Here is a 23,859-nt window from a genome sequence, read left to right as displayed (position 1 = left end):
AAGAGTTTTTTGTTCGTTTGTGTGTTTGTTTTGCAAAGAGTTGGCTGACTGAGCAGTCAGTAAATATTAACTATTATTATTTTTTTTCTGCTTATTTGTCAGCAGGGAAGAAGCTCATTTTCTGATCTCAGTGAAAATGCCCTGGGAGGTGTTTTTTAAAACATTTTAAAAAGTGAATACAAGCACACAATACGCAATTCAAGCAGCACAAATAATAAAAAATAAATGTCTCACAAAACGAAGTGTCCTGAAATGTTCAAGGCAATTCTATTAATAATAATAGCTCTAAACTGGAAAGGACCCACATGCCCATCACTGGTAGAATGGAGAAATACACTGTGCTATATTCAGACAGTGGAGCCATTCATTAAGGAGTGTGAAAGGTCTACAACATGTGTAACAATGTGGATGGAACTCTTGAACAGAATGCTGTGTGAAATGCTGGAGCCAGACATAAAAAGCATACTAGATCTAGACAAAGTATAAAATCAGGGGAAGCTCATCTTGGTCTCTGAGATTACCTTTGGTGGATCTGAAGGTTGGTGACTACAAGCTGGTGGAGGCGGCTTGGGGAAAGCTGCCAGTGCTCTGTTTCTTGATTTGGGTGCTAGTTACATAGGTGTATTCAGTTTGTGAACATTCATTAAACTGATATTTGTAATGTGTGCACAGGATTAGACTTCATATTTCAATATAAAGAATAAAAACTAAAAATAAGAAAGGCACCCTCCGCCTACTTTTGACTCCCACTCCCTCAGTTCTGCAGAAGCAGCCACCGTTGCCATCAAAGAATATCCAGAGCTACTCGCTGAACGCACAAGAACACATCTGCATGGGTATATTGTGGGTATTTCTTTCTTTCTTCTTATTTCCTGAGAGCAAGTTTTCGTTTTCTTTTATAAAATCTTTATTTTTTAGAGCAGTTTTAGGGTCAGAAATTGAGCAGAAGTACAACTACTCCCTGCCCTCACATCTGCACAGCCTCCCTCATCATCAATCCTCCACGGGAGCAGTGCATTCATTACAATTAATGAACTTATATTGACATCATAATCATCCAAACTCCATAGTTTACATTAGGGTTTTCTCTTGGTGGTGTACATCCCAGGCGTTTGGATGAATGTATAATAAAATATAACCATCATTACAGATAGTATCATATAGAGTATGAAAAATCCTGAGAGCAAATTTTGATGGACCTAGCCCTCTGTCCTGTTGACAATCTGTTACAAAAGTAGTCCTCAGAAGAAGGAAGAAAGAGCAGAGAAGATGGGAAGGAGCTTGGAGACTGGGTAACCCTCCTGGACCTGGCAAGATAACTGCAAATGTTTGTTAAACTGTCAAAGTGAATTTAAGGGCTTCAAGGTGGCTGGGCCATCTTCCTAATGTTGGGTTGAGCCCCAGATGTAATCACCTCATACTTTGTGTTTGAAACTCTAGGTATCCCTTTGAGCAGCTCTGGTCCCAAGCCGATTTATGATGAGCACTTGGCCTAATTTGTGATTCAGAATAACATCCACCTTTTCTGTGAAACCAGTTTCCTCATTCTGAAGCTGTAACAATGTCTGACAACAGGATGGGGTATTTGAAATTGGGGCCACCATAAAGCCATAGGAAGGTTTCCTTGTATTTCGGGCCCTTATCTTCCTGGCTGGTGACCTTCTCCTGTACTTTTGGCAGCATCAACAACCCCAGATGTTATTTACCCTTTAAGACCCACTGCAAGTTCCACCTCACCATGAAGTTCCCACCATGTTTCCCTGGAGGATGCTGACTTGCATCACTTCATCTAGCCCTTCTTTAAGTGATGGTCAGTCTATCTTATTGATTGCTATCTGCTAGGCTTTAAATACCATGCCATGAGCTAGAAACACTACAAGGAAGAAAATTCCATTCCTATCCTCAACTTGTTCACATTCAAGTGTCAAAGGGAAGCATGTAAGATAATTTAACATATTATTGCATGATATCTGTATAAAGGATTGGGTGATGAATCAAATATGCTAGGGTAGGGACCAAGAGGACAAGGCAGGTTTCACAGAGGTGCCCCTGGAGCTTCGTATCTTGAAAAATGAGCAGCACTTTGCTAGAAAGATCACAGCAAGAAAGCAGTATGCGTGACGGCATGGGAGTATGACACACGTATTGTCATTCATCACTGTGTGTCATTGCATTTACTAGTCTTTCTAACGAGACTGTGAGAGACTCATGGATGAGACTCATAAGAGCCTTCTCTGTTCCCCTAGTCAAGTTCTAGATACTAAAATTATATAGAAACAAAAGATTAAGGGCAAACACAGGAAGAATCTTCTTAAAAGATTTAACTAAGGGCCTGAATTTTACATATTCAACAAATCTCCACTTTTAGTATGTGAACTTCTCTTCGGACTTAGAATATAAAGGAAACCTCCTCCTCCTCCTCCTCCTCCTCCTCCTCCTCCTCCTCTCCTCCTCCTCCTTCTCCTTCTCCTTCTCTGAGAATGTGCAAGTTGGGGGAGGGACAGAGGGAGAGGGAAAGAAAGAATCTTAAGCAGACTTATACCCAGCATGGAGCTGGACATGGGGCTCCATCTCATGACCCTGAGATCATGATCTGAGCTGAAATCAAGAGTTGGATATGTAACTGAATGAGCCACCCAGGTAGTACTAAGGAAACCTAAAGAGAAGAAATGGAACTTCAATTGGAATAGTTTTTTTTAAAAGATTTTATTTATTTATTCATGAGAGACACAGAAAGAGAGAGGCAGAGACACAGGCAGAGGGAGAAGCGGGCTCCATGCAGGGAGCCCGATGTGGGATTCGATCCCGGATCTCCAGGATCACGCCCTGGGCCAAAGGCGGTGCTAAACCGCTGAGCCACACAGGCTGCCCCTGGAATAGTTTTTATAATCAAACTATGATTAGCAGCTTATCTCCTCTGTACTTATCCTGCCTTATTCAATATCACACATCTGGATCCCCAGGGCTTGGCTCCCCAGCTTTCAGGAGGATGTGAATTATTTTGAGAATAATTGGGCCTGGACTGTGACATAGTCACTATTTGAATCCACTGTTTGCCACTTAATTGCTCTGTGACCTTGGGAAACTTACTTAGACATCTTGGGTCTTTGTTTCTACCTTATAAAATTGAGGTAAGTATACATACTTTGTTAAGATTAAATGTTATAAGTGTTTGGAACATAACACTTTTCCTTCCTTTCTTCTCCTTACTTCCCTTTCTATCCCCTTCCCTCTTTCCTTGGAAGGTTTAGGAAGAAGTTTTGGAAAGAGAGAACCTGAGAGTTGGAGAATGAAGAGATTCTGAGTAGCTGAGAGAGAATTTGGGAGAGGCAAATGGATGGGTGGAGAGGAATTTTAAGACATTTTGCTGGGTTTCTTTCAATTTATCCCCGCTGATAAATGCCATTGCCTCTGAGAGGTCTCCCTAAGACTGAAGTTGGATGTTTCTTCGGAACAGAGACCAAACAGACTGCCACGAGGGGGCTCAGGGTTGTTGGAGTGCATGGATTGCAGAAGGATAAGACTTTAGTGATCTAGAAGAAGAGAAGACTCAAGGTCACACTCTTGACCTGAGTGTGTGCCTGTCACGCATTCCTTTAAGGGCTGTTGCCTGGGAAAAGCATTAGACTCCAGACTAATATGTGACTGGCAAAGGGCCTTTTCTCAGTAATATCTTAGAGCTTTCAAGTAGCTTATCCCCATTACTAGAGGGGATTATGCAAAGACCCTGTGTCCATTTGACAGGGATTCAGGCACAGTGGGGAGATGGGTGCAATGACCCAAGCTATGTCTCCCGGACCTGTGTCTATGATTCTCTAATGACTCACAAGGATCCTTCTCTATGTTACGCACTCCACTCCCAGGCAAGAGAGTCTCAACCTCCAGGTAGTGTACTTCCCTCTCCCATCACCCCCACTTCAGCCCACCAAAACCAAAGGGCTCTCAGCTGTGAACAAATCTGACAACTAATTCTGCAGGGCTAATGGTTGAAGCCACTTATTATTCTCTCAACAGCACTGTTTCATTTTAATGGGGGGCATCAAACCTTGGCCCAGGAGGGACTCTTTAATGGAAGGATTCCAGGCAGTGTGGAATGCAGACAGGAACAGAATGGGCTGGCAGCATGCCCAAGGTCACACAGCAAGGTGGTGGCAAAGCTGTAAATAAAACTCAGCAGCCTCGACTTCCAATCTCACATGGCTGCCCCAGCCTAAGGCTGCCTCCCTTTTGGTTGGAACAGGGGCTTTCGGCGCTATTCTTGAACTGTGTTAGTGACAGTGGCCTGGCCTGAAGGTGTAGAGGCTGTGATGTGAGACCCAAGCACATCCTCCCTCGCTGCCAGAACCCAGCATGAAGAATAGGAGCGTCGAGGAGGCTTGATCAATAGATATTATGCAAATGCCTAGAGCAATAACATTCCCTTCCATTACCAAGCTAACAGTCCCAATAAAGAGCGTGCCTGGATTCTGACAGTTTTATTTTTCCTGGTTTGTCAGACGGAAACCAGGAACTGACTGATGCCCACATGAAAGCAGAATAGGTACATGACTGGCAGAGGCCCAATTCCTTTTTCTCTGAATTAGAGGCCCTTGCACCATGAGCTTGCAACAGGCCGGCTCTGTGCACATCAATTATGTTCTCTGGCTGAGAGCCTTGCTGAGTAGTAAACATGCCTGAGCCATGATGAGCCTCATTTGTGATGCAGCCCCCACAGAAGGGAAGCAGCGGGCAGCAGTACCCGCATCCCCTCCCTCTTTTCCCTCTTCACCTCCTCCACCTGTCACCGCAGCTAAGGGATCCTAGAGCCGGAGTATTTGTTAAACTTTGGCTTGTAGTGTGCAAGAAAAATAACATCCTTCATCTTCTAAACCAAAAATTAATTGCTAGTATGAACTCCTACTCTGTTGGATGTCGAGAACTTAATTGCAGTCAATTAAGTGTTTACTCTTCCCCTGTCTCTGTAGTCCTCTTTAAGTTCAAGAAAACGTATGCAATGTCAAGTCGTGCATGTGCATGTGTATGTGTGCATCTGTGTGCATACACGCAGGCATGGTGTCTGGTCCCAGGTGTCTTCCGTAGTCCTCACTGGCATCTACTAAGAAGTGCCCAACCCTGTCTTGCTTTTGGTTGTCAGCAGATCAAAGTGATGCCTGTCATGCTCCCACTGCACAGCCTCTTTAGGCCGCAGGCTCTCTTCTCTCGGTTGCTCAGAATACATTCCTCTGCCCTGGCACCAGGATGCAGGGTAGTGTCTGCAGACAGCGGGTGCCTATTTCAGGCTCTCTGCCTACACACCCACACAGACGTTTCTTCTCACTTTTGGTGCTGGGTGGAGGGGGGAACCCAGTGTTTCACTTACTCCCTGGACTTTCTCTTGAGAAAGTGGGTCACAGATCCCCTTGCTCTTGAATTCTCTGACTTATAGCTCCCCTCCCACGTCCGCTTAATGTTGGTTCTAGAGGGGCTCAAGGCTCAAGGTCTGCTTCTCAGCAGCAGCCTGATGTCTAGGCTCTTGTCGCCCGCACATGCCCCCTGGCCTTTCCCATTTCTGGGTCCAGGTAGCCTAGCTTTTCAGCTTTTCCTCCAACTCACTTGAAATTCAAAAGCTAAGAAGTAGATGATTTTTTTTGCTTTGTTTTTGTGTTCCTTTAATAAACCTTCGTTATGGCAGTAAAAGCCTTATGATATAGTTGTCCAAATGGAGGATTATGTAGTGATCAAAATGCTAAAGAGGAGAGGGGGAAGAAGCAAAAACATCAGACAGGTTACACTAGATTTTTAAAACTTGCTTGCAGTCATTCTTAGAGTTAGAGAAAATTAAGCCTTAAGGAAAATGATTGGGAGTTTTCAATTTCTCTATGTTCCCAAGGTTGATAGCTTCCCAAAGTTGCCAAGGGCAATTCCCCAGGGTAATTCTGGATGCACTGGAGAAAAATAATTCATTAAATAAATGGATGCTTTGGGAAAGCGCTTCTCAAAGTGTGTCTGAGGACACCCCTCAGGGTCCTGAGACCCTCGATCTATCAGGTCGAAACCATTTTCACAGTAACACTAAGCCTCTATTTCCTTGTTTACTTTGTTTTCTCCTGAGTGTGCTGTAGCCTGTGGGAAATTCCTCTGCAAACGTAAACACCTGTGTATGCACAGGAAACAGATGTACAAAGATCTCATATGTTAGAAATATCAGATAAACAATATTGTATTGCTTTTAAAAACATGAAAACAAGGCAGAGGATTCTAAATGTGATGAGATTAAAAGACAACTGTAACTGAGCAGATATATTATAACAAGCACAAAATAGAACTTTTAGACATGTAGAAAAATTACATGGTAATTGAAATTAAAATCTCAATAAACACTGCTAAATAGAAGATTGGAACCAGATGAAAAGAGAACTGGAAGTTTAAAGATATGTCCGAAGAAATTATCCTGAAGGCAATGGAGACACAAGGAGGTGGATCAAAGAGAAGTTCAGACACACAGTGAATAGAATGAGAAAGTCCAATGAAAATCTCATTGCAGGTTCAGAAGATGATAAAGAGAATGGAAAAGAGGCATTATTCAAAGAGACAGTGGCTATGAATTCTCTGTAATTGAAGGATGCCAGCCCTCAGATATAAGAAAACTGGTAAAGTCTAGATCCCACACAATTTTCAGACAACAGCAGATTTAGGATGAGGAAAGAGTTTGTGTTGTTTTGAATCACAAACAAAACAGAGGGGGCATTCTGAAGAAAAACCTGGGGGATCAGGGCTTCTTAAAGGAATTCCGAGAGTTTCAGACACAAAAAAGTCATAGGGAGACTCTATCTGTGTCCAAGGTCAACACTAGGAAGAAGGCCTGGCCATCAGAAATCACTTGGGTGGTTCAGTCAACATGTGTTGACACTTGTCAGGGTCACCCAGCCTCAGGACTGGTTTCATGAATTCTCAGACAAGTATGGAGAAAACCTTATAGAAACCTTCCTTTCTGGGAGTTTCGGAGGGAGGGAGGGGGACAGGAAAGGGCAGAAAATATTTGAAGAAATAATGGCCAAAATTCTCCCCAACTTGAAAAAAGACATAACTCTATACATGCAAAAATCCCAATGAATTTCCAGCGGGATAAACTTAAAGAGATGTGCTCCAAAACACATCATCGCTAAACTGTTGAAAGCCAGAGAGAAAGACAGAAAGCAGTAGAAGAGAAGTGACTTGACAGATACGAGGGATCCACCTCTTATGCTCCCCCTGGTCTTCTTATCCAGAGGACTCCTACCCCCTTGTAGCAGGTGGTCATACTGCATAGAACTAGGCCCATGAGTACTCACTCTAAGGAGAGAAGAAAATAGAAATAGCTACAACATAAAAACACAAAATGTTCCTAAAAAAGAATATATCAGGCAAATATTAACTAAAACAAAGATGCTGTGGCTACACCAATAGAAGATAAAATCTTAAAAGCTAAGAGCATTACTGAAGATAGAGTTACTGAATATTGATTAGAAGTTTAATTCACTGGAAGATGTGACAATTCTAAACTTGTTAGAATAAATAAAGTAAAAAATAATAGAACTACAGGGAGACATAGACAAATGTATTGCCATACCAGCAGATTTTAGCATCTTCTTTTAGTTATTTATGGATCAAGTAAAGAAAACAGTCACTAAGGATAGAAAAGATTTGAATTACACAATAAACAACCTTGACTTGATATAAATATATAAGTATTGCTCCTCAAATCTGGAGAACGCATATTTTGAAAGGCACATAGCACATTATAAGATTGTTATGCACTAGACCATGTGTCAAGTTTCATCCAATTTCAAAAGCATCTAAAACATACGAGACATTAAGCTAACAATAACAAAGACATAACTAGACAAGCCTGGCATTTTTGAAAATTAAAAAACATACTTCTAAATAACAATTTGTCCAAGAATAAACTGTGATAGAAATTATAGATTAATTAATCATAATGGGATAGTAATGAAAATAATATCTGTCAGAACTTGTGAGAGGAGATTAAAGCATCTTTGAGAAATTCTTGTGATCCTTAAATGCTTATTTTAGAAAAGAAGAAAGTATGAAAGAAATTATCTAAGTATCTAACTTAAGAAGCTTGGCAATGGTGGAGGTGGTATTACTGAAAGTGGCAGCATAGAGAGCTCCCTGGTTCCTAATGTCAAAAACTAGTAAGCTAGTAGAAACTCTCAGAATCAGCTTTCAAAGAACTCTGAAAGATAGTAAAACAAAACAAAACAAAAACGAACAAGCAAAGAAACAAAGAAACAACAAACAGAAAACTTAGAACAACTGGGGGAAAGCCTAAGGCATTGCTGCATTGTGGTGAGACAGTGCTATGGTATTTTATTTTATTTTTTTATTTTTAAAGATTTTTGTTTATTCCTGAGAAACAGAGAAAGAGAGGCAGAGACATAGGCAGAGGGAGAAGCAGGCTCCCCATAGGGAGCCCAATGTGAGACTCAATCCCAGGACCCCGGGATCACACCTTGAACCAAAGGCAGATGCTCAACCACTGAGCCACCCAGGTATCCCTGCTATGTCATTTTAAATTGCATGCTTGGCATACCCCACTCTCCAGATCGGCTGTGGCCATAAAAATACTGCGCTCCTCGTGGAGGTTGCTAGTGCCACAGGGATCATTATGAATCTTATTTTGAAAGAGCTGTGATTGTGTTTTGACCTGTCTGGCAATTCCCCTTAGCACTGGTACAAAGTATGGCCTCATATCACCTGACTTGGAGTGTTCCCAGGGCTGAAGAGCTCCCCAAGTGACACTTGCTGAAAATATTTAAAGACAAAGGTATTGAATACAGTAGTATGTAGCAAAAAATAGTAATAGGGACAAGCAACAGATAAAGCAAAAAGCCAGGGAAAGGTGAGGTTGGCAAAGAAGATATTTGGGGGAATAAAGGCTTTCAAAGAACCCATGAGCACAGAATGTGTGCTTACACACATTCTCAGGGCTTCATGAATTCTCAGACAAGTCTGGAGGAAACCTTATAGAAGCTTTACTTTCTGGGAGTTTCAGAGGGAGAGACAGAGACAGAAAAGGGCAGAAAATATTTGAAGAAATAATGGCTCAAACTCTGCCCAATTTGAAGAAAGACATGACTCTATATATGCAAGAATCCCAATAAATTCCAAGTGGGATAAACTCCAAGACACATCATAGCTAAACTGTTGAAAGCCAGAGAGAAAGACAGAAAGTAGTAGAAGAGAAGTGACTTGACATATACAAGGGATCCTCCATAAGACTAGCAGCATATTTCTTTTCTGGAACTATGGAGGCTAGAAGGCAGTGGGATGACATATTTAGAGTGCTGAAAGAAAAAAACTGTCAATCAAGTTTTATGTCCAGCAAAATCACTTTTTAAAGATGAAGCAGAATTTAAGACATTCCCAGATGAAAAACAAAAATATTTCACCAGTGGACACAGCCCTAGGAGAAATGTTAAAGGGAGTCCTTCAGGCTGAAATGAAAGGCCACTAAACAGCAGCTAGAAGTCTTGTGAAAAAATAAGGAACAGTAAAGTTTCACAGCAAAGGTAACTATAAAAGCTAGTATTATTGCATTTCTTTTTTGTTGTTGTTGCAGTCACATTTTTATCCATTTCTAAGACCAAGCTCCCAGGTAACCCCTTTTGCAGCTGCCTCACTGTATATACCCATCCTTATTCAATCCATCCCCAAACAAATTCTGACAATGACACATGAGCTGCACATAGCTGGCTGGCCTAGCAAGTCCTTTATGCAGTTGAATTTAGAAGGTGACACCAAGGTAAGACAACTAAAGTTCCAGTTTGAGGGCCTCCACCTCCCTCCCCTGAATCCTGATCCACTGGCTGCCAAAGCTGGAAAGGGTTTGGGATAGGGTGCTTGGTCACAGGAAAAGCTGCTATGGTTGGCCCAGCAGATGGGGAGAAGGGAAGGTTTCACTTCTTCACAATCTGAATGACATCCTCGTCCTCCAACATATGGTCTTTACCCACTTTTTGAGGATTATGTTTCACAGACAAACCCCAGTTTGTCTACTGTAGTCCTGGAATAAGGCAGCACCACTGCAGATGTATAATCGGGCAACTGGCCTTTGGGTTGATGTAAATCCTCACTAGTTTCAGATAGTCCCGGATCTTTTCCAATAGGTCATCAAAATTCCAGCAGTGATGGGCAGAAATGGGTACACAGTGAGGCACCTTATAGATGATATCCAATTCCTCAATGGAGATCAGATCAATCTTATTCAACATATAGATACAAAGGATATAAACTCTGTTTCCTTCCACCACATTGATGAGGTCGTCTGCTGTGGCATCAATGCAGAGTCACATCAGCATTGTGAATTTTGTATTCAGCCCGAATGCTCTTCACAGTCTCAGCATCCAGCTCACTCTGACGGTGAGTGGCCGTGAGATTAATGCCTCCTTTATCCTTCTTCTTAAAGCCAGTGTTGGGGGATTTGCTGTTCAAATGAATGCCAAAGACTTTCAGCTCATTTTCAATTATCTTTTTATGTCTCAAGGGTTTCAGGACATCCAGAACAATCAGGATCAAGCTATATGTTCAGGCTACTGCAGTGACTTGGCAGCCTCTACCTTTCCCATGCTTTGCACCTTCAATGATACCTGGAAGATCCAGGAGCTGGATCTTGGCACCTTTGTATCTGATGACACCAGGCACAGTGGCCAGAGTAGTGAACTCATAGGATGCCACCTCAGAATATACCCCTGCCAGGTTACTAAGCAGTGTTGACTTCCCCACTGATGGAAAACCCACAAACCCAATTCGAGCATCATCTGTCTGGGCCACATCAAAACCTTCTCCTGGCCCACCACCACCACCACCTTTTGGGATAATGAGTTCTCTGTGAAGATTAGCAAGGCGAGCCTTAAGCAGCCCTGGGGGTGTGCTGTGGTCCTGTTCTTTTGAGTCCGAGCCATCTTGGTTGGCTTCAATCTCTGTGATCTTCACTAAGGTGCTGCTCATGATGGCGAGTCACAGGGAGGTCTATTATTGCATTTCTTGTAAGTATTGTAATTTTTCTTTCTTGTTCAATACAATTAATTAATTAATTAATTAATTAATATTAGAGAGAGAAAGAAAGAGTATAAGCAGTGGGGAGGGCAGAGGGAGAGGGAAAGAGAGAGAATCTTAAACCAGGAATCTTAAGCCTGACACAGGGCTCAATCTCATGGACCTGAAAGCATGCTGAACCAAAATCAAGATTTGGATGTTTAACTGACTGAGTCACCCGGGAGCTCCTGTTCAATATGATTTAAAAGACAATTGCATAAAGCTGTAATGATAAATGTATGCTAATGGGCACACAACGTATAAAGATGTAATTTGTGGCCAGCAACAGCAAAAAGGATGAACTTGTAAAGACACAAAGTTTTTGTACATTGTTGAAACTAAGTTGGTATTAATTTTCAAACTTGATCGTAGGAATTATGACATTACAAAGTTAAGGTATTTATTATAATCCCATGCGTAGCCACTAAGAAAAAATTAAAAATCCCACAGAAATAAGTAATTAGAAAAACTATGCACTAGAAAAATATCAATTATTCCTAAAAGGAGGCAGCAATAAAAAAAAAAATCAGGAACAAATAAGCTATAAGCAGAAAACAAAAAGCGAAATGGTAGAAGTAAATCTTCCTTTGTTAGTGATTACTTTAGATATAAATGGATTAAACTAATCAAAAGATAGAGAATTGACAGAAATCATTATTCAGTTATATGTTGTTTAAGAGACACTCATTTTAGTTTCAAAGACACAAATAGGATGAAACTAAAAGAAGAGGGAAAAAAAATCCAAGCAAGTAGTAACCGAAAAAGAGCTGTTGTGGCATTACTAGTTCATTCATCAATAACTATTCATTAAATGGCCCACTATGTGCCAGACACTCTTCTAAGTATAGTGAGTAAAACAGATAAAAATCTTCCTTTCCTGGAGCTTACACTCCAGTGGCCATTAGTGGATATATTTGAAGGTTGAGCCAACTGGATTTCCTGATAGACTGGAAATAGAGTGTGAAAGCAAGAGTCAAACATATCTCTGAGGTTTGGGTCCTAAGTAACTCTAAGAATGGCATTGCCATGAATTGAAGTGGTTCTATATCTTCTAGATTCCACACTTTCCAGGAACCGTATTTTCTAGATTCACCTTCCCTATGCTGTTCCAAGTTAGAGTTTTTCAATGAGAAATTTGAGAGGCAAAAGTGAGGAGAGATCATTCTGTCAGTAGGTCATGGAAAGCACATGTATAGGCAGCTTCGAAATTTACAGTGGCTTCTCCAGCTTCTGGAAGAGCCTGTTTTGCTTTCTGAGGGTGAGACAGTTGGTGGGAGATTTGCCACAAAACCTGAGAATTGCTACAGCTCTCCAGAGAACATTTGAGAGCCACCGGCTTTGGGGTGGGTCTTTCCTTGACCTTCTGGCTTCTTGGTCTTCATTTTTTCTGACCATGATCACATTTGAGAAGGCACCCATTTAACTACTACATTCCTTTATTCCTATAATCTTTACAGTGATTTTGGTTTAATGACAAAATCTGGACTGAGGCAGGTAGGAAAGGTTCCAAGAGGAGTAGACTTAGGGAGACAGGATCAGAAATTCAGCTCTGATATGGATTGTTTGAGACATCTTTTTGTGGCAATGTCTAGGAGGGTTGCATATTCAAGTCTAGAATTTAGAAGTGAGGTCTAATCTGGAGATGTAAATGGGAAAATTATTGGCATATAGATAATATGTCAAGTCATGCTGCTGGATGAGATCACTAAGGAAGTGGATGTGGCCAGGGAAGGGTAAAGATATGAGAACCAAGTTTTGAAACACCCTAAACTAAGAGATCAGAGAAAAGACCAGACATGGAAAGGAGGCAGGGAAGGAGGAACGAGTGGGGTAGGATAAAAATCAGGAGAGTACGGTGTTCTGAAAGGCAAGTTTGGAAAGTATTTCAAACAGTGGGGAGTGATCAGCTAAGTCAAATTCTGCTGATAGGTCGATCAAGATGTCTGAGAACTGAACATCAGTTGATTATGTTTACTATACATACGGAAGCTAGAGAAAAGTAAAAAGTTGGGAGAGGAGGTGAATCAAGTATTTTATCATCACCAAAAAACATTTTTCTGCACTTCTTTTTTCTATGAAAAGCTTTATTTTTTTTATATAGCTAAGTCCACTGTGCATATATAATCCTCTATCTTGCTTTTCATTTACTTTATGAGTTTTTTTCTATACTATTACAAATTTATTATTAACATTATTTTTAATGATACATTATATTCTTTGAGGGGCTGTAGCATATGTTATTTAACTGTTCCTTCAATGTTGAACATTTAAGTTGTTTACAATTTTCTGCGGTTATAAATAGCCGTGTGATAAAAATCTCTTTGCAAAAAGCTTCATCAGCGGTTTTAGATGACTTCCCGGGGGTAGATTATCAAAACCTTAACTGCTATTTTTAAAAAAGAACATTTTTAAAGCTCTGTTTCAGGCTTTTGGAAATTAACTCATTAAGCATTACTTTTCACGAGATCCATTTTGTTTTCCCTAGAGCCTGAGGTTAAGAACTCCTACTTTTTCAGCTCTTATATTCCAATAATCACCCAATTTATTTTATGGAGGAAAGAGGGAAGCTGGCATGGCATTTGCGGGGAACATATGTATAGGACCCAGATATGTATTCACTTATTCATTCATCTATTTATTCATTCATTTATTCATTTATCAAAGTCAACAAAGTAGAAAAGAGGCATAGGGCTCTGGGATAAGAAATGAGAGGGATGGCCCTGTTCTGAATGGTGCAAGTTGGCCTTCATTTTAGCTTTTTCCTCCAGCGTTTTTTTTTTCTCTCTGAAACATCCAGGGCCTCTCCATGAAGCATGGCCATCTCTGTCTGTGCACCTAGCTGTGCATGGAGGTTGGAAAGGGAACATAGTAATCCATGGACTATTCCTGGGATTCACAGGATGCTGGTGAGGCTCAAAGGAATAAAAAATTGGAGACTCACTGAAGTTTTACTGGTCACCGGTCATTTTTGCTTACCCTACATATATTTCTGCTGATGATGGTATACAATCATCCTTTTCCCAACCAGGTCTTAATGCACATGATTTAGGTGGTGTTGACTTCATTCCTCCCACCAAGGGTAGACTAGTGACCCAGATCAATCAGAGTAGCCCATCCCATGGCCATAGTGATTAGCTACTAGCTCTAAGGATAAGCCTAGTGCTGGTGGAGTCCTTTGTAGGGTGAGAGATCCTGCCTAAGAGAAAGATACAACCATTAAATGGGGAGAGAACAGCAAGAGACGGTAGTAAGGCCAGCAGGAGGTGAAAGAGAAGATACTTGCAGGTAGACACTGGTTTTCAAGAAGAGTGAAACCTAATAATTGCTATGAAACTTCATGGCCCTTTAGACCAATTTGCCGAGAAACGCTGTTCTCCGAGGAGATGCTCTACCTCAATCTTAAAGAAAAGAAATGATAAATCTAATCTCAGGAGCAAAATCCACATAATGAAATATTGCTATTTCAATACCCAGATCTCCTTTGAGAATAGGCATGTACAGTCAAGCCATTTCCCTTTTGCCTTTTGAGAGCATATGATTTTCCTGACATTAGCCAACCAATTTGAAATTTTTTTTTTCAAATAATAGAGGCTTTCTTTGCTGACTGTCCCTCCAAGGTTATAGGATAGTAGGACAGGCTGGGTTTTGAGGAGACTATAGCTGTAACATATTCAAAGCTTGAAATATGTTTAACTGTAAGAAGATCCTCCATATTTTCCATCATAATGACTGCCTATCCTCCAAGCTGTCCAAGACCTACACCTTGAAGTTACATACTCCCAATTCCTCCATTTCTATCAGTCATGATCAAATTCTAACTCCTGAATGTTTTTTTTTTTTTTAATTCATCCACATCTATCACCATTGCTTGGCTTAAACAGCAGAATTCCCAACCCTCATCTTGCATCAGCATCATCTGGGGAATTTTAAAAAATATCAGTGCCCAGGTGTCACTCCTAGAGATTCTGATATTAATGATCAGAATGGTATTCGGGAATCTGTAGTCTCAAGAGCTCTTCAACTGACTGTCATATCCAGCCAGGGTTGAGAAGCACTGGATTTGAGGCTAATGTGAGATCCTTATCATCTCTTTAAGATTATGAAAATATTCTAAATTGTCATCTTGACTCCTGCAGTCTGGTTTCTTTCCAATCTGTCCTCCACTCCACTTCCTGGGAAATTTTTTGGGGGAATTGATTTCCAGTAGAACCTATCTGTCACTGCCATGATTGTGACCCTTCCCTTCTATGACCTTAACCCAAATGTATGGCTGAAAACACAACCTTATAGTGGGCCACCCACCCGCTTCTCTTCAATATAAACTCCTATGCTGTTTCCCTTCCAGTGTTTCCTACTCCAGTACCAAAGCAGTCTTTGGTATTCATAAGAGAAATACCTTAAGACAGTTGTGACATTCTATTTTCTTGGATGTCATGTAATTTCTTTTCATACAGTGCAGTATATTATACCTGAAAAATTTGTGACTTCAATGACTCTTATAAATGCAGAACTAAGGTAATTTAAATATCAAGTACAGTACATTTTATCATGAAAATAACCTCCACACAGTGTTGCATTGCATCTCTATAGTAATACTGACCAAAAAATGATGAATGGGTGAAGTATTCTGGTAGAGTCCACATTTGTACAGAGGTGTGATTAAGAAGCCCTCTCCTCACAAAGCCCTGTTACTTAAATTCTGCAAAGGAAAAACTATTTCCTAAAATTTCCAACCAACTTTTATTTTTCAGCGTATGCTTCCAAAGCCTTAATGGTACTTTCACTGTGCATGGGTTCCTATAAAGAGTCAGACTCCTGCTAACACTCTAAGTTCACCATAATTTGATCATTTATTGTATCTCTAACCAGATGAGCAATTTTTGGATTGGTTCAGGCAATCATTAAACCAGATTCATGAGTAGCCTTTAGTTCTTTCTAAATGCTATACTCATTATCATTCAAACTTTAACAAACAGATGAGTTAATATTTGTCATTTATCTGCAACTTCTTTTTTTTCTGTCCAAGAACTAATAATCTCTCACTCGTTACAGGCGCCACAAGCACTGGGAGTAAACGCCATTTTGTGCTCACTTTTTACAAAATAACAGCCTCACTGTAGAAATGTACATGTGTATTTGCAGATAAAGATGTTTAGTAGAAATGTGCCTTCTGAGTAGTCAGCTGGTCTCACATCACCAGTTTCATGATGTACTTTGCACAATGACCTTAAACTGTGGATGAGTCACATCCAGTCTCAGTGAAATTAAAATTGCTAAGATGTCAGGGACCTCTGGTATGGATACTCAAATAGTCCAGAAGCCACCCTAGAATTCTGGTATGGAGAAACAGAATGGTCCAAAAGCCACCATGGCAATTCTCAGTAAGTTGCCTGGATGATGAGCCAATAGAGATAATCGGGTTTTTCCTGTGTCAAGAGATGGAGCTGCACTTGTACTCAAGTTCCTGGGTCTCAAGCAGGCAGCTGTCATTCCTAAGAAACTATTGTAAACAACTGACACCTAAACCACCTGCCTAATGCCCAGGTGATCTTTTTCTTGCCTCTCCGACTCCCTTCCCCACCACTGATAAACTTGCCCTAGTTCTTGATAGATAAGAAAGGTGAACAACTGGAGAACCTGAGTCTGTTCTGGGAGGTACACCCAAGACCTGCCCCAGTACTTCCCAGGGGGAGTGGTTAGAGAAACACACTTTTTTTTCCCCTTAGATTTGCTTTGCAAATTTCATTGAAAACTCTGTCTGGTACACATAACTTGTGAGGGGATCTTTAACCTGAGCCCTTTTACATGATAAACTTTTAGTGTCACTTGTGAATTCTGGAAAGTGAGAAGCCGAAGTGTCATTTGTTTTTATAATGACACGACTGTGCCCCATCCTGTCTTGTGTCCCTCTCCCTTTGCACATTCTGTTCTTCTGCCTATCATCCCTTCCTCCACTAACCACCTGGAAACCACTAGTGGGATTTTGAGATCCATCTGTGTGATTGTAACCCTCATCCCCTGGCCCTCATCCAAGGCAGAGATAAAGCACACCTGTCCTCCATGCTACTGATAGGTGCAAAACAGACATAGGCAATTCTCAGTACTGAGGCATTATTCTCCAGGATTGGCCCATCCTAGAAGGCAAGGCTTACCAAAGCTATATATTTTTTATGTATAATTAATTTTGTATTACATAAATAGTATGTATTTCTAAAAAAATGAGAAAGGACCGAAAAGCTAAATATGACCCAGAAATAAACACTTCCTAACGTTTTGTTGATACCATTTCAGATTTTATTAAGAACTGGCCTGATGCCCTACCAATTTCTTGAAAGCTACTTTCTTTTCTTAGTAGGAAAATATGGCAGGTCATTGTTATCCTTATTTGCACTCATTTAGTTCGTGGAACATTAAACATTTAAAATAGGCTGACTGGTAAATTGCATTTTCTTTTTGTGTTTTACCTGTTCACATATTTGTGCTTATTTCTTTATCTTAAGTATTTTTCTTTGATTTGTCAGATATCTTTAGTTGGTGAGCGTATTAATGGTGTCGGAAAGACGTTAGGGTTCGAAGCTGACAGCCAAGAAAGAATTCTTGAGATATATGGTGTAAAAAGGTGATTTTATTTTATTAAAGCACGGGGACAAGACCCATGGGCAAGAGGAGCTGCACAGGGATCATGAGGAGTGGCCCATTAGATGCTTTCAAGTTGGGAGGGGGTCAGGGGCAGCGTAAGTCTCTAAGGAATTTTGGAAGCAATGTTCCAGGACCTTGAGGGGCTAGCTATCATTTGGGAAAAGTTCATTTATTACTGTCTAATAAAGCCTGAGTCATGAGACCCTTCAGATGTATATCGGTGGGTCATGTGCTTGGGGGATGATTGCCAACATGTATCTTGAGGGTTCGGGGTAGAGATGAAGGAGGTTTCCAAAGGAATATGTTAAAGTAGACAACCTAGGAGTTGTGCTAAGATTGCCTGTTGCCCTTAGCAAAGTGTCAACATCTAGGCAGTGAAGTCCCTAGAGGAAGGTCACTCTGCTTGTTTCAAGGATTGACAATGGGCTGACTGTAGGCAGTAAGGAAATTGTTTTTTTTTTTTTTTTTTTTTTTGGCAGTAAGAAAATTTAATAATTTTTCTTCTGCTGTGGTTTCCCACATCATTAACTTGTGATCAGCTATGCAAATACTACTTGTATTGTAAATATTCTAATTAGTTTATAATTTAATTTTTAGTTTTCACTTTATAACAACTTAAGTTTTGTTTTATATATTTTTTCGAACCTGCTAATAATCAGTTCTTGAAATCACACTTAGAAATACTTTCTACCTTTATATCACACTTAGAAAAATACATCCTCATCCTAATTATTGAATTTTTTTTCCCTAAAAACAATTTCATGTTTATATTGGAATCTTTAACCTACTCCATTGCTTATTTAAGTAAACCTCCTTCCTTTTTTTTTCAAAAAGATTTTATTTATTTATTTTATTTATTTGACAGACAGAGACCACAAACAGAGGAAGTGGGAGAGGGAGAAGCAGGCTCCCCACCAAGCAGGGAGCCCCGTTTGGGGCTTGATTCCAGGATCCTGGGATCAGGACTCAATCTGAAGGCAGACACTTAACTGACTGAGCCACCTGGCTGCCCGGTAAACGTGCTTTCTTGTCTTCTCTCCTCTCTTCCTTCCTCTAGCCAATTCTTTTTGACTCACCGACTGTTTTTGATATTGGGGAAATAGCAGTGGACAAAGATGATACAGTTCCTGTCTTCCTAGAGTTAATATTTTAATGAGAAAAACAGATAATAAACACAAAACCTAAATAAATATAGATTATAATGTTACAGAGTGATAAGTGTTATAATAAAATACCAAAGGAGTAAGGAGCTAGAGAATCGGATGGGAGTGTTATATAAGGAAGCCAGACATGGCCTCTGTACATTGGCTCCTACATTGCTTATTTCTTCACAGCAGGCTGGGATCTGTTAGCTCAGAAGCTCACTGGCACCAAACTCAAAATTTTAAATCCAATTTTTTTAAACACAGCCCCAAAAAACAGATTTTCAGCGTGCCTGCTTTGTAGGCCCTGAAGCCGTGTCCAACATCTGCTAGCCACAGATAAGATAAGCTCTGGGGCTCTACAGATCTCAAGCTGATGCTGTCAACTTCGGGGTTCCCTGCAGTGCCACTGAGAGGCATCATCTAGACACATGAACCTTCTCGATTCTATGTCCCGCCTGGCCTCCTGTCCTTCTGAGCCGTGACCCTCACTGCATAGCCTCTGGGTCACGTTGTCATGAAGAACTTCCTCACATACAAACTTGTCAAAGTAGCACCTAAATGAAGCTTGTGTGCATCACTGCCACCTCGTGGTCTATCTTTCTCATTGATCACCCGAGGAAATCCCTCAAACCCTCTCTGGGGTGCTGCTCTTTTACTTAGAGAGGCCAAGGAAGGCCTCACTCTGAGGAGGAAACACTGAACAAGAGACCAGGAGGAGCTTTGGCAGAAGAAGGCAGTTCAAGTCGGAGGGAAGAGCAAGCGGGCGCTGCGGCAGCACAGAGCTGAGAATATGCTGGAAAGCAGGAGCATGGATCAGCCATTGCTTATTCATCCACCTTCCCCCCATCCCTTATTCATTTCAAAAGCACTTTTCTTATATTTTAAAGTCTTATGTATATTTGATTTGCTTCTGGCCTTTCATTCTGTTCCTTCGCTTTCAGATCTTAAGCCAACACAGACTTGTTTTGGGATGAGCAGCTACATTTTATTTAATGTTTTCCTTATAGAAAATTTCTCGGAAAATATCAGGAGTGTATGTTCCCAGATGTGCTTTAAAATAATATCTGCTAGTTTTAAATTAAATATCCAGTTGAAGGGGTATGTGGGGGGCTCAGTTGGTTGAGCATCTGTCATCTGCTCAGGTCATAATCCTGGGGTCCTAGGATAGAGCCCAGCATCTGGCCCTGCTCAGGGGAAACTGCTTCCCCCTTCACCCCCCTTTGTGCTCTCTCTCTCTGCTCTCTCTCTTTCAAATAAATCAATAAAGTCTTTAAAAAAATCCAGGGGAAGTCTTCATCTGAATTGTATGAAACTAAAATTTTGATTTCAGGATAACTAGAGTCTTCACAAGCTGGTGTCTTTTGATCAGAAACACCGAACAGATTTTCAATTATTAAATTTTTAAATGCCACTTAGTTACCTGTTCATATAAGTCACTACATTTATTTTTAAAGCACTTTGTATTTTGGTTGCTCTATGAAAATTTAATACATAGTTTTTTTTATTATATTTTCTAATAGGTTATTGCTAGTACATAGGAAAGCTAATTGCTTTTTATATTTGTTGGTTTTATAATCAGCTAATTTAATTAAATCGCCTATTAGACCCAATGGACTTTCCAAACAATCTTGCATTTTCTTTTTAGATAGACACATCATTTGCAAACTGATAATTTCACTCATTTTGTTTTCACTTGCATCTTTTACTATATTGTTTTCTTATTGGATTGCATCAGCCAAATTCCTTAGAGAGTTTCCTTTTGAACTGCAGAATCTTTGTATGTGTTCATTGATTTTTCTATCACAGGTATTTTTTCAAGATGCTTAAATCTTGCAAAGTTCAGGGGTACCTCTGTTCTCTGGGATCGAACACATTTTGACTCTTTCATTCATAAGGAGATGGAAATTTCAGGAAACAGAGGCAAACAGAGATCAGTCAATAGGTTTTGCTTTTCTTTTATTCCTTCTTAAGTGGAAGAGAAAGCAGTCTCTAGGGATGACCTGTACTGCCATAGCCCTCAGCAGGATGGGACTCTTGTGCAGCCTGGACTCTGGGGCTGACAAAGCTCCCTGGGAGAGGATGCTGTGCTCAGAAGGTTGTACTTAGAGCTGAACCTTGAGGGGGGGAAATGGGTGACAGATCTTCCCAAGGGTCGGTGGGAGGTGCTTGGAAACCTTGATCGCTTTCTTTAGGTCAGAAACTATGAACCCACTGAGAAATAGAATCTCACTTTCATTTTTCTCTTGGGGGGCAGAGGAACAAACAAGCTTTCTCTCCAGCATTTAGCAGCAATATAAAAAGCAAGCAAAAATGTTTTCTGAACAAAAAGGGACTGTAACAAAGAATTTGCAGACAGATTATATGTCCTCTCTTTGCTCCTATTTATCTCTTATCTGGGAAGAGACCCACAGAGACTATGGCCAGTCATCAACACCTCCAGGCCAGGGGGTTTTCCTATGGGAAGACACTTGGTGCATGTAGCCTGTCAAGGCCTCAGGCCTAGCAGAGGGGTCCTTCCTGAGGCTCTTTCCCAGTACCTGCCTCAGAACTGAGCTTTTTTCTTTCACAGACGATGCAACACTTATTTAAATCCTAGGATGATCCCTGAAAAACCTGAGGTGAGCAGACATAGGTTCTCATAGGTTCTCTAGTTCCAGATCAAGACCTAGTTTTTTCTTTTTCTTTTTTTATTAAGAAACTAAGCAAAAGCACTAGCCCCACCTGGTGCTTTTTTTATTATTATTATTTTTTTCATTTAAATTCAATTAATTCAGATAGAGTGTATTATGAGTTTCAGAGATAGAGTTCAGTGATTCCTCAGTCTTATATTACACTCAGAGCTCTTGAGGCACTGCCATCACCCTCTCTAGCATCACCACCCAGGTAAGAACTGGCTCCACCATGTACACCCCCAGTCCAGCCTCGTCCACTTCCAGCATGACTCCTTCACCCAGTATGGACTGGGAGGATCATCGCCATGATCTGATGCTCTGTGACTGGGTCTGGCTCATTGCTTCCATGACGGATACCTAGAATGTCTTTTATTTGTAGCTCTTGGTTTTCTGAATTCTGGAATTGAGAATGGAGGCTTGCTCGGTATCCCTTTCACTTGCTACAAAGGGAAACCTACAAAGGTGGGTTTCTGTTTTCTCACATGTTGGCTTTCCATGTCACCTGCTCTGAATCTGGTAAAGTCTGATTTTTCCTCCACATGGATAGCACTCTTTCCTGGCATCAGGCATATAGCTTTGATCTTTCCTCCTATATTTGTGTTATATTATTTTAATGAGAAAGTTTTTGGGGAGGGCAAGTTCGCTCACATAGGCTCAGTTAGCCAACTTGAAACGGAAGGCAGGATTCTTCTGCGGTGTAGTGGGGTGCTCCCAATCCATGCATTTATAAGTAACTCTCAGATCCAGACTTTATAAGAATAAAAATGGTTTGTGAGATCGGCTGAGCCTATACTATAAGGACTATGAGCTATTCATTTATGTCATAGATGCACTCATCCATCCAGCTACTTGCTTATTTGTTCATTCCTTGACTTCCTGCATGGCGTTATTGAATATTTTAGTCCGCACTTGAACAAAATCCTGTGGTGGTGGTTACACGGATTTACACATGTGGTAAAAGGCACAGAGCGCCACATACACATTCTACCTACATCAGTTTCCTGATTTTGATATTGTATTAAAGTTATGCAAAATGTTATGCAAAAACCACTGGGGAAACTAGATGAAAGGTTCAGAGGATCCTCTCTCTACTGTTTTTGTAGCTGCCTTCGAATTTATTATTATTTCAAAATATGTTAAGAATAAAGCAAACAAGATAAACATGAGTCTTGCCTCCTTGGAGATCGCTACTTATCAATGAATTGTGAAACACTGCACATGTGTTTGAAGATGGGTATCCACTTCCTTTTTTAAAAAACAGATTTCATTTTTTTAAAGCAGCTTTAGGTTCATAGCAAAATTGAGAGGAAGATACAGGGTTTCTAGTATCTAGTACCCCTGCCCCCTCACATCACAATCTCCTCCACTAGCAACACCCTGTCCCAGAGTGGTATGTTGGTTGCAATCCATGAACCTACATCGACACATGGTTTTGTTACCAACCAAAGTTCATAGTTTACATTAGGGTTCATTCTGGATGTTACTCATTCCCTGGTGTTGACAAATAATGCTATCTCTCCACCTTTGCAGTGGCATACAGAATAGTTTCAATGTCCTAAAAATCCTCTGTCTATTCATCCCTCCTTTCCCCCTAACTTCTGGCAACCACTGATGTTTGTACTTCTTCCAGTTCAATTTTAAAATAGTATGGCGTTAGAATAGTTTTATCTTTCCCAAAATGTCATATAGTTGGAATCACACAGTACGCAGCCTTTTCAGACTGGCTTCCTTCACTTAGTAATATGCATTTGCGTTTCTCTCTGTCTTTTCATGATTGGATAACTCTTTTTCAGCACACAATACTATTCCATTGTATATGGATTTACCATCCATCCATTTATACCCTTCTGAAGGACATAAGGTTGCTTCCAAGTTTTGGCAATATGAATAAAGCTGTTATAACAATCCATGTGCGGGTTTTCCTGTGGACATAAATTTTTGGCTCCTTTCGGTAGATACCAAGGAGTGCAATTGCTGGATTGTGTGGTTAAGAGTCTGCTTAGTTTTGTGAGAAACTGCCAAACTGTCTTCCAAAGTGGCTGCACCATTTTGTATTCCCACCAGCAATAAATGATAGTGACTGTGGCTCCACATCCTCACCAGCATTTGGTGTTGTCAGGGTTCCAGGTTTTGGCCATTCTCAAAGGGATATAGTGGTAACTCATTGCTGTTTTACTTTGCAGTTTCCTAATGACCTATAATGCGGGGCATCTTTTCAAATGCTTATTTACTATCTGTATATTGTCTTTAGTGAAATGTCTGTTCAGATCTTCTGCCCATTTTAAAAATCAGGTTGTGGGGCAGCCCTGGTGGCTCAGCGGTTTAGC

General features: G+C 40.6%; 1 protein-coding gene and 1 pseudogene across 2 annotated transcripts in view; both read right to left on the bottom strand.

Moving 5' to 3' along the window:
• Positions 1–23,859, bottom strand: part of NPSR1 (neuropeptide S receptor 1) — a 141,890-nt gene that overhangs the window by 59,279 nt on the left and 58,752 nt on the right. The gene's annotated exons all lie outside the window — the stretch shown is intronic.
• LOC121474870 lies at positions 9,939–10,989 on the bottom strand (annotated as a pseudogene).

This window comes from Vulpes lagopus, chromosome 13 (assembly GCF_018345385.1).
Source record: "Vulpes lagopus strain Blue_001 chromosome 13, ASM1834538v1, whole genome shotgun sequence".
NCBI lineage: Eukaryota > Metazoa > Chordata > Mammalia > Carnivora > Canidae > Vulpes > Vulpes lagopus.
Note: the sequence above shows the minus strand (reverse complement) of the source record. Positions and strands in the feature narration are given on the sequence as shown.